Source organism: Mustela nivalis, assembly GCF_964662115.1.
Source record: "Mustela nivalis genome assembly, chromosome: 3".
Lineage (NCBI taxonomy): Eukaryota > Metazoa > Chordata > Mammalia > Carnivora > Mustelidae > Mustela > Mustela nivalis.
Window position 1 is genome coordinate 91,631,666 of NC_139022.1, and position 10,918 is coordinate 91,642,583.

The following is a 10,918-nucleotide window of genomic DNA, read 5'->3' on the forward strand; positions in this document are numbered from 1 at the left end:
CATCTGCCTTTGGCTCCAGTCATGATCTTGGGGTCCTGCGATAGAGCTCTGCATGGGGATCTCTGCTGAGCAGCTCGCTTCTCCCTCTCCCTCCTGCTTGTGCTCTCTTTCTCCAGTAAATAAATAAAATATTTATTAAAAACAAACAAACAAAAAAAAAAAATCCAGAAAATCCAGGTCAACATCTCAGCACAACTTCCCCTCTCAGCAGTCACTCAAACGGAGAGCACTCTCTCGGTCTTGAACTGTTCTCCCCCTGGTTTTCCTGACACTTAACTGTGGCTCCATCCTCTTCAACTCATCTTTCTCTGCCTTGTGTCTGGGTCTCTCTTCCTCCAAATTCTTTAGTGTACACCCTTCCTTAGAGCCTATCATGGTCCTCTTCTCCATTTTTGGTGACCTGCCGCTTGGAGAATTTCCACCATCTCCCCTCCCACCCATGGGTTCTGCTTCAGCTCATTTATTTCTTCTGAGGGCCAGCTCCCTTTTCTATTGCCCTGAGGGTGCCCCATGGCCACCTCAAACCTAGAGCACCACCTTTCCCTGGAAACCCAGGCTCTCTTCCTTCCCCTAGACTGCTATTATTGTTGCTGCCTGTTACAGGCCCCCAGGCTTTATTCCTTGTGGCCTTTGCCTGCAACTCCCATTTAGGTTTATTTGCTGTGTTGTCTATCCCAGCCCCTCTGGTTGCTCAGTAAATTATTCCCCCTCTTCTCTCTGCAGGGCCTCCTTACTGGTATGTCTGTATAACCTTTCCTCCTCCAAATCCTCCTCCACCCAGCTGTTGTGATTCCTCAAGTACAGTTCTGGTGTCACCCTCCTGCTCAAGTCCTTTTAAATGGCTCCCCACTGCCTACTGGCAAAAGATCAAACTGAGATATGATCTTGACCGAACCCAGCTTTCTAGCCTCATCTCCCCTGAAACCCAATCCAGTTCCCCAACAGGATTATTTTTATATTCCAAGAGGACTTCTCCCAGTTCCCCAGAAGTCATCCCCATTTTCCCACTCGCCACATTTGCTCAAGACAGTCTACTGCCTATAATATTTCTCTCTTCCCTTACAATTTATCACATTCCTACCCTTCCTTCAAGGACTTGCTCAGATGCTGCTTCCTCTGGGAAAAGCCACCGAAATGTGTGATCTCTCTTCTCCAGCCCTTCTAACACTTTGGATCTTTCGGATAGCATTTGTGCCATTCTGCCTGGAATCACAGTTATGTTTACACTTGGCTGAGCCATTCGCCTTCTCTCCCTTCCCTGGTTAGAAATTCTCTGAGGGTTGGGATTATGCCTCAGCCATTTCTGTTAGTTCCAAGTGCCCAGCACTGTACTACAAGACTTCTGTCTCCCCAGAGGTTAGCTACACCCATGAGCCAAGGAAGAAGTAAGTCATAGTATGTCATCATTGGCTGCTACTAGTGCCAGCTGTCGTTTGGAGGGTATTTACAGTGTTTTTCTCGTGTTCATCGAAATCATTACTAAATTACTTATAATTGCCCTTTTCAAACAGGACCCTACTCCAGGGACCAATTCAGGGCTAGAGGCCCCTGGTTATGTTCCAATGTCTACCATTAGGCAATGGTAGGGAAATGAAGGTACAGAAAGTCTACATACAGCTTCCCAAATGCAGTGACTCATCATATCGCATCACACCACACCACGACTCCCAGTGTGGTCAGGAGCTAGGCTGATGGGCAGACTTCATGACAGGAATCCCATTAGCTGAATAGATAGCCTCAATGAGAGACACCCCTCTAGGAACACGATACCTAGCACCTGCTCTGTGCAGTTGGATGCATGCATGGATATATGACAAAGGAAATTGTTTGAAAGGGGTGGTGGAGTCCTATCCAGAGACTTAACGTAGCTCCTGTACCTGCCTTTAATTTAAAAATGAAAAATCTGAATTAAATTCAATAAAGACTTATCAAATTCCTGGAGCAGTGGTTTTCAAAGAGAGACCCTTAAAATGCCCTGGGCATAATGCATATAATTTTGGAGCTAGGAGCCAGAAATTGACAATCACTCGCTCCCCGTGTAAGGTTTTTTTACGCTTAAGTTGGAAAACTACTCTTTGGGGGTGCCTGGGTGGCTCAGTGGGTTAAGCCTCCGCCTTCAGCTCAGGTCATGATCCCAGGGTCCTGGGATCAAGTCCCACATGGGTTCCCTGCTCAGGGGGGAGCCTGCTTCTCCCTCTCCCTCTGCCTGCTGCTCTGCCTACATGTGCTTTCCATCTCTCTGTCAAATAAATCTTAAAAAAGAAGAAAAAAACCTACTCTCTGGTGGCAAGAACTTTACACAGTCCCACTGCTTAGGAGGAAGCCTCCAGAAAGACAAAATGACATTGCCTCATCATTATTGCTAGTCATCTCAGCTAATTAAGGGAATCATTTGCCTTTAGTAGGAAGATTCCAAGACATGGAATTAGATTAGATTATATTGGATAAGCTCGAAGGAACCTCAAGTCATTTGAAGATGGACACAAAGTTATACCCATGCACTTCCTAATACTGGGATATACTTTTTATATTATAACCGATGCCAATTATGTTCCCTGGAAAATAATTAAATTGTTTAAGAGCAGAAGAAAAGCCTGAAACAGTATGGTTAGCCTGTGAACCAGACATTATTCCTCCCTCCTGCAGAATGACAAAGAATTCTCTTCTACATAGCTAAAAAAAGAGTGAAGAATGAGATATTCTAGATAACACTTCATCAAGGCACAATGTCCAATAATAGGGAAAAGTGCCTGAAGAATCTTCCTGGTCAATCCTTTCCACCAAATAGATTCTTGGGCAAAATAAAAGGTGGGCTGGGAATGATCAACCCAGAACTGAATGAATTAAAACAATTGCTCCATCCTGGAAGAGGGGGAAATTTTGATTAACTTCAACTTTGTTGGGGCGCCTGGCTGACTCAGTCAGTAGAACATGCAACTTTTAATCTCGGGGTTGTGAGTTCAAGCCCCATGTTGGATGCAGAGATTATTTTAAAATCTTAAAAAAAAAAAAAATCAGCTTTGTTAAATTCTGGAGAATCAAACCACTAATATTTAGCTGTTAATATTTTTTAGAGAGTGGGTGCAGACGGAGGGCTAGGTTCTTAACAAACAGTAACTCATTTGCTTTACCAGTACCCCTGCTCAAAAAATAAATGAAGAAATTTAGAGTCTGAGAAATTGGCCAAAGGTTTTTGGTTCTAATCAGGCCAAGTAGGGACTCAAATTTAGTCTTTGTAAGGGGAAAGTCAGAACTTTCTCTATTATCCATTATTTCCCAAACTTGGGAGATCGCAAGAATTGCCCCGAGTACTGGTTAAAAATATAGATTTCCATTACCTCTTCCCTGGGTAGGATTGGAGTGGAGAGCTTGGAATCTTTGGACAAAACTGAGAAACATCATAATTTGATGCCACAATATCATTTATTAACCCACACTGTTTCATTCCTTAAGACCTACCCTTCTAAAATCTGCTGAAACTATAATAAAGTGTATTCAACTACTGATGAACCAACCAATCTTTTCTTTCTTTCTTCAGAGAACAGTGTAGGGGCACCTGGGTGGCTCGGGTTAAGGCCTCTGCCTTCGGTCGTGTCATGATCCCAGGGTCCTGCACTGGGCTTTCTGCTCAGCGTGGAGCCTGCTTCCTCCTCTCTCTCTCTGCCTGCCTCTCTGCCTACTTGTGATCTCTGTCTGTCAAATAAATAAATAAAATCTTAAAAAAAAAAAACTCCATTTAAAGAACAGTGTTAAGATAAAAGCCTTTTTTTTTTTTTATTTTATTTATTTATTTGACAGAGAGAGAGAGATCACAAGTAGGCAGAGAGTGGGTGGGGGGGAGCAGGCTCTCTGAGCAGAGAGCCTGATGTGGGGTTCGATCCCAGGACCCTGAGATCATGACCTGAGCCAAAGGCAGAGGCTTAATCCACTAAGCCATCCAGGCACCCCAAGATAAAAGCCTTTAAAGTTCTAATCCAGGGGCATCTCGGTGGCTTCGTTGTTAAGCATCTGCCTTTGCCTTAGGTCATGATCCCAGGGTCCTGGGATTGAGCCCCACATTGGGCTCCCTGCTCTGCTGGGAAGCCTGCTTCTCCCGCTCACACTCCCTCTACTTGTGTCACCCTACCAATCAAATAAAATCTTTTTTAAAAAGTAAAGTTATAATCTGGAATTTTGAAAAATAAATCATTACCTCAACATATAAAATGATCAGGTTAGCAACTTGATTACAAATAAATTTGTTTTAAATTTTGTTATTTGGAAGGGTTCCTGGCTAGCTCAGTTGGTAGAACATGAGACTCTCAGTCTCCAGGTTGTGAGTTTGAGACCCACACTGGGTGTAGAGATGACTCAGAAAATTTTAAAAAAATTTATTAAGAATAAATTTTATCATTTGGACAATAATTCCTCCCTCAAAGGGTAAAATGCATTTGCCTTTATTAAATATTATATATCTACCCTATTATTTTTATTTATATTAATTTTTAGTGAAAATATTTCCGTGCAAATACAGCCTGTGTACAATTTCAGTATTGTGAAACTGACCAGACTGTTATCATGCTGCTATTCATTCCAAACCGAAGTGCAGTGGTAAGTCTCATCAAACAAAAGCCATCTCAGAACTGGAATATTTTATTGGCCTCCAACCAGGCTTTGAACCTAGTGATAGCCAAAAGAAATAGGAAATGCCACATTTAATTATAGCATTTACTCTTTCCCTTTTTTAATAGCTGTTACTTTTTACTAAGTATTTTGTGAAGCTTGTCTCAGGATAGACACAAGAACACTATTTAATTGGATAATGTGAAAATATTTCCCTGTGTATTTATTTACCTATGTCAGCTAGGGGGGGAAAAACCCTCCTACTTTTAAACACGGAAAAAGTAGCACTATGAAAGAACCATCATTTAGAAAATTAATGATTTCTTCAAATTTGCATCCCTCTTTTGCAGATATGTCTGATAAATGAGAGAACACAGAAAAACACAATTAAAACATCAACTCCTAAAGTATGAACATATTCTCTGGGGAGACAAAAGATGCTCTGACATGTATGGAGGATATATTTGCAGAGAATAATGTCATCCCCCAAATCTTTTCACAAAAACATAGTATGAGCATTCTCCAAAGTGATCGAACTGTCTTTTGTTCATTGTCATTCCCACCGGGAGGAAGTAAAGACATAAGATTCAGACAACCACATAGCTTTAGAAGGCACTTTACTCCTAGAGAAAGATGATTTACATTTAAGAGATAGCATGAAAATTAAAGTTAAAAATATGAAAGCCAAATTTTCAAATGTATTTACTAGGGACATTTTATCACCTGCAATATTTTTAAATTTCAAGAACTCATTCATTGTCAAGAATCACATCATGACAATGCACATATGAAAAGTGTCACTTCCAATGATTTTGTTGAAACCCAGAGTTGGATAACTTGTGAAAATGAAGCAGTCTCAGCAAAAGCTGGTACATCACATATTCTCTCAACCCAAAATCTGTATTAACACGTCCACAGAATCATACTACAATAAGCCTGTAGCTATTGTTATGCAAAGGTTCTGTTATGCAGAACCTTTCTTGGTAAGAGCCACCCTCAACAGCTTCCCAAATGACTGAATGTCTGCTTCTTAAGTACCAAAAGCCCTTTTAAAAAACTTGACTACATGGGCTAGAAATCCAACTAAACCATGACTGACTTCTTAAGCATAAAGTCATTATAAACACGACAACGCCCTCAAGATCTTAAGGCATGCAAGAAGATCTGTCTGTAATTAAAGCCCCAGATTGCTTTTATTCTTTTTCTCTATCTTCCTTCCTTTATTTTTTATTCGGTTTGGGGGTTTGCTTTGTTGTTTTGGGTTTTTGTTTTGTTTTTTTTGTCTCAGGGGTTTGTTTTGTTTTGTTTTGTGCTACTCCCTTTTACTTTTAATCATTGGTATATATCACCCCTTCCCTTCTCCCTTTCTGCATTATTGCTCTCTATCTGCTGTGGCCTTGGAACCCAGAAAACCTGCTTATTAAAATTGGGTCTAAAATGAAATTCAAACAAATTCTTAATGAGGAATTCCCCTCTGGTTAAAATATGTACTTAAAGGGATGCCTGGGTGGCTCAGTTGGTTAAGCAGTTGCCTTCAGCTCAGGTCATGATCCCGGCGTCCTGGGATGGAGTCTCGCATCGGGCTCCTTGCTCAGCAGGGAGCCTGCTTCTCCCTCTGCCTCTGCCTGCCATTCTGTCTGCCTGTGCTCCCTCTCTCTCTCTCTCTGATAAATAAATAAAATCTTTAAAAAAAAAAATATATATATATATATGTACTTAAAATGTGTTACTTTTTTTTTTTTTTTTTTTTTTTTTGGCTTCTTGCAGACTCCCCAGATTCCAAGTAGTTTGCAGAGATAGAGAAAGTTATTAGATGGTCAGACTCTGGCTTCTGAGGGGCTACTATATGGTGAAATCCATGATGATGGCTCTAAGGTGCCTACTGAATCTTCATACAAAAAATAATATATCTTGAATATGACTTTGGTTTAAAGTATTTCATAAAATTATAACCCTTTGAAACTTGGTGGTTCACATTTGGAATTTATGGCAGGATTATGATAGATTTCAGATGAACCAGAAGCTGCTATTCCCAGATCACACACAAGAAGGGCCTGTCATGCATTCCTGTTACAGCTTGAGTTCACCCTGGAATGAGGAGAGATAGACACCAGAATCCTTAACAAACCCACCCTGCAAGACTCAAGGCTATGTACTGAGAATGACCGGCTCCGGCTCCGGCTCACATCTCCAACTGGCCTGGCCCCAAGTTCATTCCCCGCACTCTCTGGGGTTCTGCCAACACAGGCTGCTCAGGCCTGCTTTCAGTTCCTTGAACACTCAAGGCTCACTTCCTCCAGAGGGCCTTTGCCCAAGAGTTCCCACTGCCTGGAAAGCTCTCCCTCCCCAGGCCCTGCAACCACTGCCCAGTTTCCTCCTACTCAGCTTAATCACACTTCCTTAGGAGGGCCTGGCTGCTCCAACAGGTCAGCTTTGCTTCTTACACACTCTAGACATTACTTGTACTTCTAGGAGCTCTTATCGGAGTTGTAAGTCTTCATTCGGTTGTGTGTAGGCTAGATTACTGAGAAAATAAGAAGTGCTCAATAAATACGTTTTCACTACCTAGAAGTTAGGGAGCAAGCGGGCTTCTGCCAGGCTGGCCTCCTCATTATGGTTAACATCAAGGTTTGCCAGGAGACCAATTTCTCTCTCTTTTTCTTTAATTTTTTTTCAAGTATTTTATTTATTAGACAGAGAGAGAGATCACCAGTAGGCAGAGCAGCTGGCAGAGAGAGAGGGGGGAAGCAGAACTTAATCCCAAGACCCTGAGACCATGACCTGAGCTGAAGGCAGAGGCTTAACCGACTGAGCTACCCAGGCACTCCAGGAGAGCGATTTCTAACAGCTTACCTTCACTGAGTTGCTGTCAAGGCTCATAGGTCTCTTCTTTCTTTTCAAGAAAAGAGTAAAATCTATTCAATGACCCTTTAGCAGCATGGCAAGAAGCTGCAGTGCTACATTCTGGACATCACTGTATTATCCCAAACAAAGAAATAAGAAAATCTTCCCAAATTTCAGAAACTTTGCACACTGTCATACATATTGTCCGCATCAATTGTCTCTTGTTTATTTTTTTTTCTGGCTTTCATCTGAAGTGTCTCTCAAGGTTTGGGAATTTTGAGTCTTCTAGTTACCATGGAAATAGGAAGCAGTGATCTCTTGGAGGTTAAGAGTGGGGGAAATGGGTTTCTCTTGGGGTTCTAGAGTTTTCCTCCTTTGATCATATCTGCGAGTTGAGAGACTATTGATTTGGAGAGGGTGCTTCTGGGTCATCAACAAATACTCATTTTTGTGCCTAGAATGTGCCAGACATTGTTCTTGGCCAGGAATCCCTCTGCTTCTGAACTGCTACTTTAAAGATAAACATGCCCTGAAGGCTCTGGGTTTATCCCTAAGTCAAGTACAAACTGTGAAGCATGAACTGTCCCCTCAAGTGAGAACCTGAGTTACTTCCTCCCTCTGCACACCTTCAGAAAGCTTCAGATACCGCACAGGGCTCTGGCTCTTTCTGGCACACTGGCACGTTGGGTTACAAAGAATCCTATTATATCCATTGTCAATTTTTTTTTCCTTTCTCTGTTTCACAGGTACATAAAAACTTCCTTTTTAAAAAATTTCTTAACTTCCAGAGCAATAAATAAACATTTCATGTCGCTTTTTATTGTTGTTGTCCCATAGTCTTGGTAGTTGATAGTTGTTCCTACCCACAGAACGCTTGGCCAGTGGTAACTGACAAACTTGAATAAACTGGGAAAGGAAGAAATTGTCTGTTCCCTCAATAAGCAAATGTCCACAATTTTACCTCCTCTCAGAATGGCTTAATTTCTTTCAGAATCTGAGAACTACATGCACGCATACCGCTATGTAAGTCTTGGTTTTGAACGCATTGTAAAATAAACACCTTTTTTGTAATTTTGTATATCTGATGTCACCAGAAATGTTCCAAGGCTCCTGAAGGACAGGTGTGCAAGATTCTAGCACCACGTACTGGTTCCTTCCTGCATGGATGTCTAGCCTGCTGCTGCTGAGGGCTGGCTCACCCCTGCACTTCCTCACTTTACCCCAACTACATTTTCTGACCTGTAATTCTGGCTTTAGGAGTTACCAGAGGTATCTCCTTTAAAAATGTGTTTGAAAAAGGCTATATCTCCAGACTGAAGACATTCCTCTCAATTTACAATTCAACTATTAGAGATTTGGTTCTTTGGGACCTTCATGAGCCCCTTGAGAAGCAGCAGTATCCCCTGAAAGGCTAAGACTTGCAGCCATTATCAATATAATCCAAAGGAATTAAACAGACTTGCAAGTCCTCCCCCAACCCGCAGGGAAAATGAAATTCAGGACAGGCACTGCATGGTGGTGCTAATAAGGAAAGGGTCTCTGGGATGTGGGTGGGGAGCACTGAATGAGCATCTTGGGTTGCACATTCTTCATATCTCTCCCTGAAGTATCCTTTTCCTTTCTTTTCCCCACCTTGTTCTACCTTTGTTCCTCTTACCTAGGTTTATCTGTGTGTGTGACTGTGTATGTGTGTTATATCTGTGTGTGCAAATGGCCATATGTATCTTGACACTGATTTGTCTAGTAGTGTAACCAAAAAAAAAAAAAATTTTTTTTCAGATTGCTTGGTGGATGATTTAGGTATTTTCAGCTTCATTAACTGCTAATCACCACACAATGGATTACTCAACCAAGGTTTGAAATATGCCTCCAAGGTGGCTAGACTAACTGGAATGATCGTGTAAGGGGACTTCAGGAGGGTATCATATACACACAGCTATTATGTCTTTGTGGGAACATGCGTTTGCGTATGAATTGTCTGTGCATGTTTTTGGCAGGTCCCCTCGCTTATCCTCCACTCCCTGCCCCTCCTCCACTCCAGCCTCTGCCAGGTCTGCCTACAGATCCCTCAGTCATGAAGCCTCCCAGAGAGAGGTGAGAGCTCATTTAGGTCTAGCAGCCTCCTCAGAGGAGTGTCCTGGGGTGCCCGCGGGTGAGGCAGACAGGCCAACTGCACCCCAACAGGGTTCAGAGCCTGGCTGGGAGGTGAAAGATGTGTAGCCAGAAGGCTTGGAAACGTGCCACTGGGGACACAGCCAGTATCTTGCCGCCCTCAGAAAATGCTCCTCTTGCCCTGCCCTAAGGAACAAATTACCATCAGAGACAGAAGTGTGACCTGGAGCCAAAGTTTTACGTGGACTCTCTTCCAACCACTGAAACCAATGGAGGTTTCATTGGTGTGGGAGAAGATCCCCACCCCCACACCCCCATCCCCACCCCCAACACACACACACACACACACACACACACACGCACACATGCAAGCACAACAGATCCAGATTCCAGCCCTGCCAATGGCTTTGACCAACAACCGTCCGCTTCTCCTAAGTGGCAGCAGATTGAGGTAGGCATCCACAAACAAGTCCTGTTTTTTCCAGTCTGGCACAAACCACGACGTCCCCTGGCCACACAAAGTGCTCTGTGGGCAGGACTAGCTGTTTGCCCTCGACAGAAACCACTTTCATGGCTGGTTGGATTTGTCAGGGATTTTTCTCTTAACATTTGTCAATGACCGTTGTCAGGTGTTGCTAGGGTTGCAGGAGAAAGGTTTTCCTGGATTGGCTGAACTACCTTATTCTGTAACCAATCCACATGCTGTGCCTGGGGGAGGGGGACTCAACATGATAGAACAATATCAAGCACAGGCAGACACATTCCGGATACTAATAAGGCGTCTGGAAAAATGGAATTATAGTGTGCAGGAATCCCTTGCCCCTCTATAGCTCCAGCCTTGGCTTGGTTGCTATTCAAACTGGTAAAGCCTAAGTTAAAGTCATTCCCACTGATTGGAGGATATCAAGATTTCAAAACAGGGGAGTAGCAATTGTAAGGAGGAAGTAAAACTCCTTGCTCATTGTGTTTTACAGCCTTCCTTAGCAAAACTGCTGAATCGTAATTTAAAATATTTCACCCTTTCAAATAAATTAAGTGCAGCCCTTAAAAACAGGAAATGAGAGAGGCACACACACGTATTGTCAACTAAACATTCACAGACCTCATACCACAAGAGCAAAGTTGAGAATCACAGAACAGAGCTATGTATTCACTTTAGAAGGATGACAACAAGGGTCACCACCAAGGGAGAGGTTCTGCCTCCGGTGGTGCGCTCTTGGGTGCAAACTTGAATGCTAATTAGGAAACACATGAAAGACAAACATCAGCTGGAAGGGAAACTGGGATCTGGGAAGATCCTAGGTATTCTGAGCTTCAGATAAACCTTCTGGTACTAAGGAAAGTGAGAGTGTACTTGACT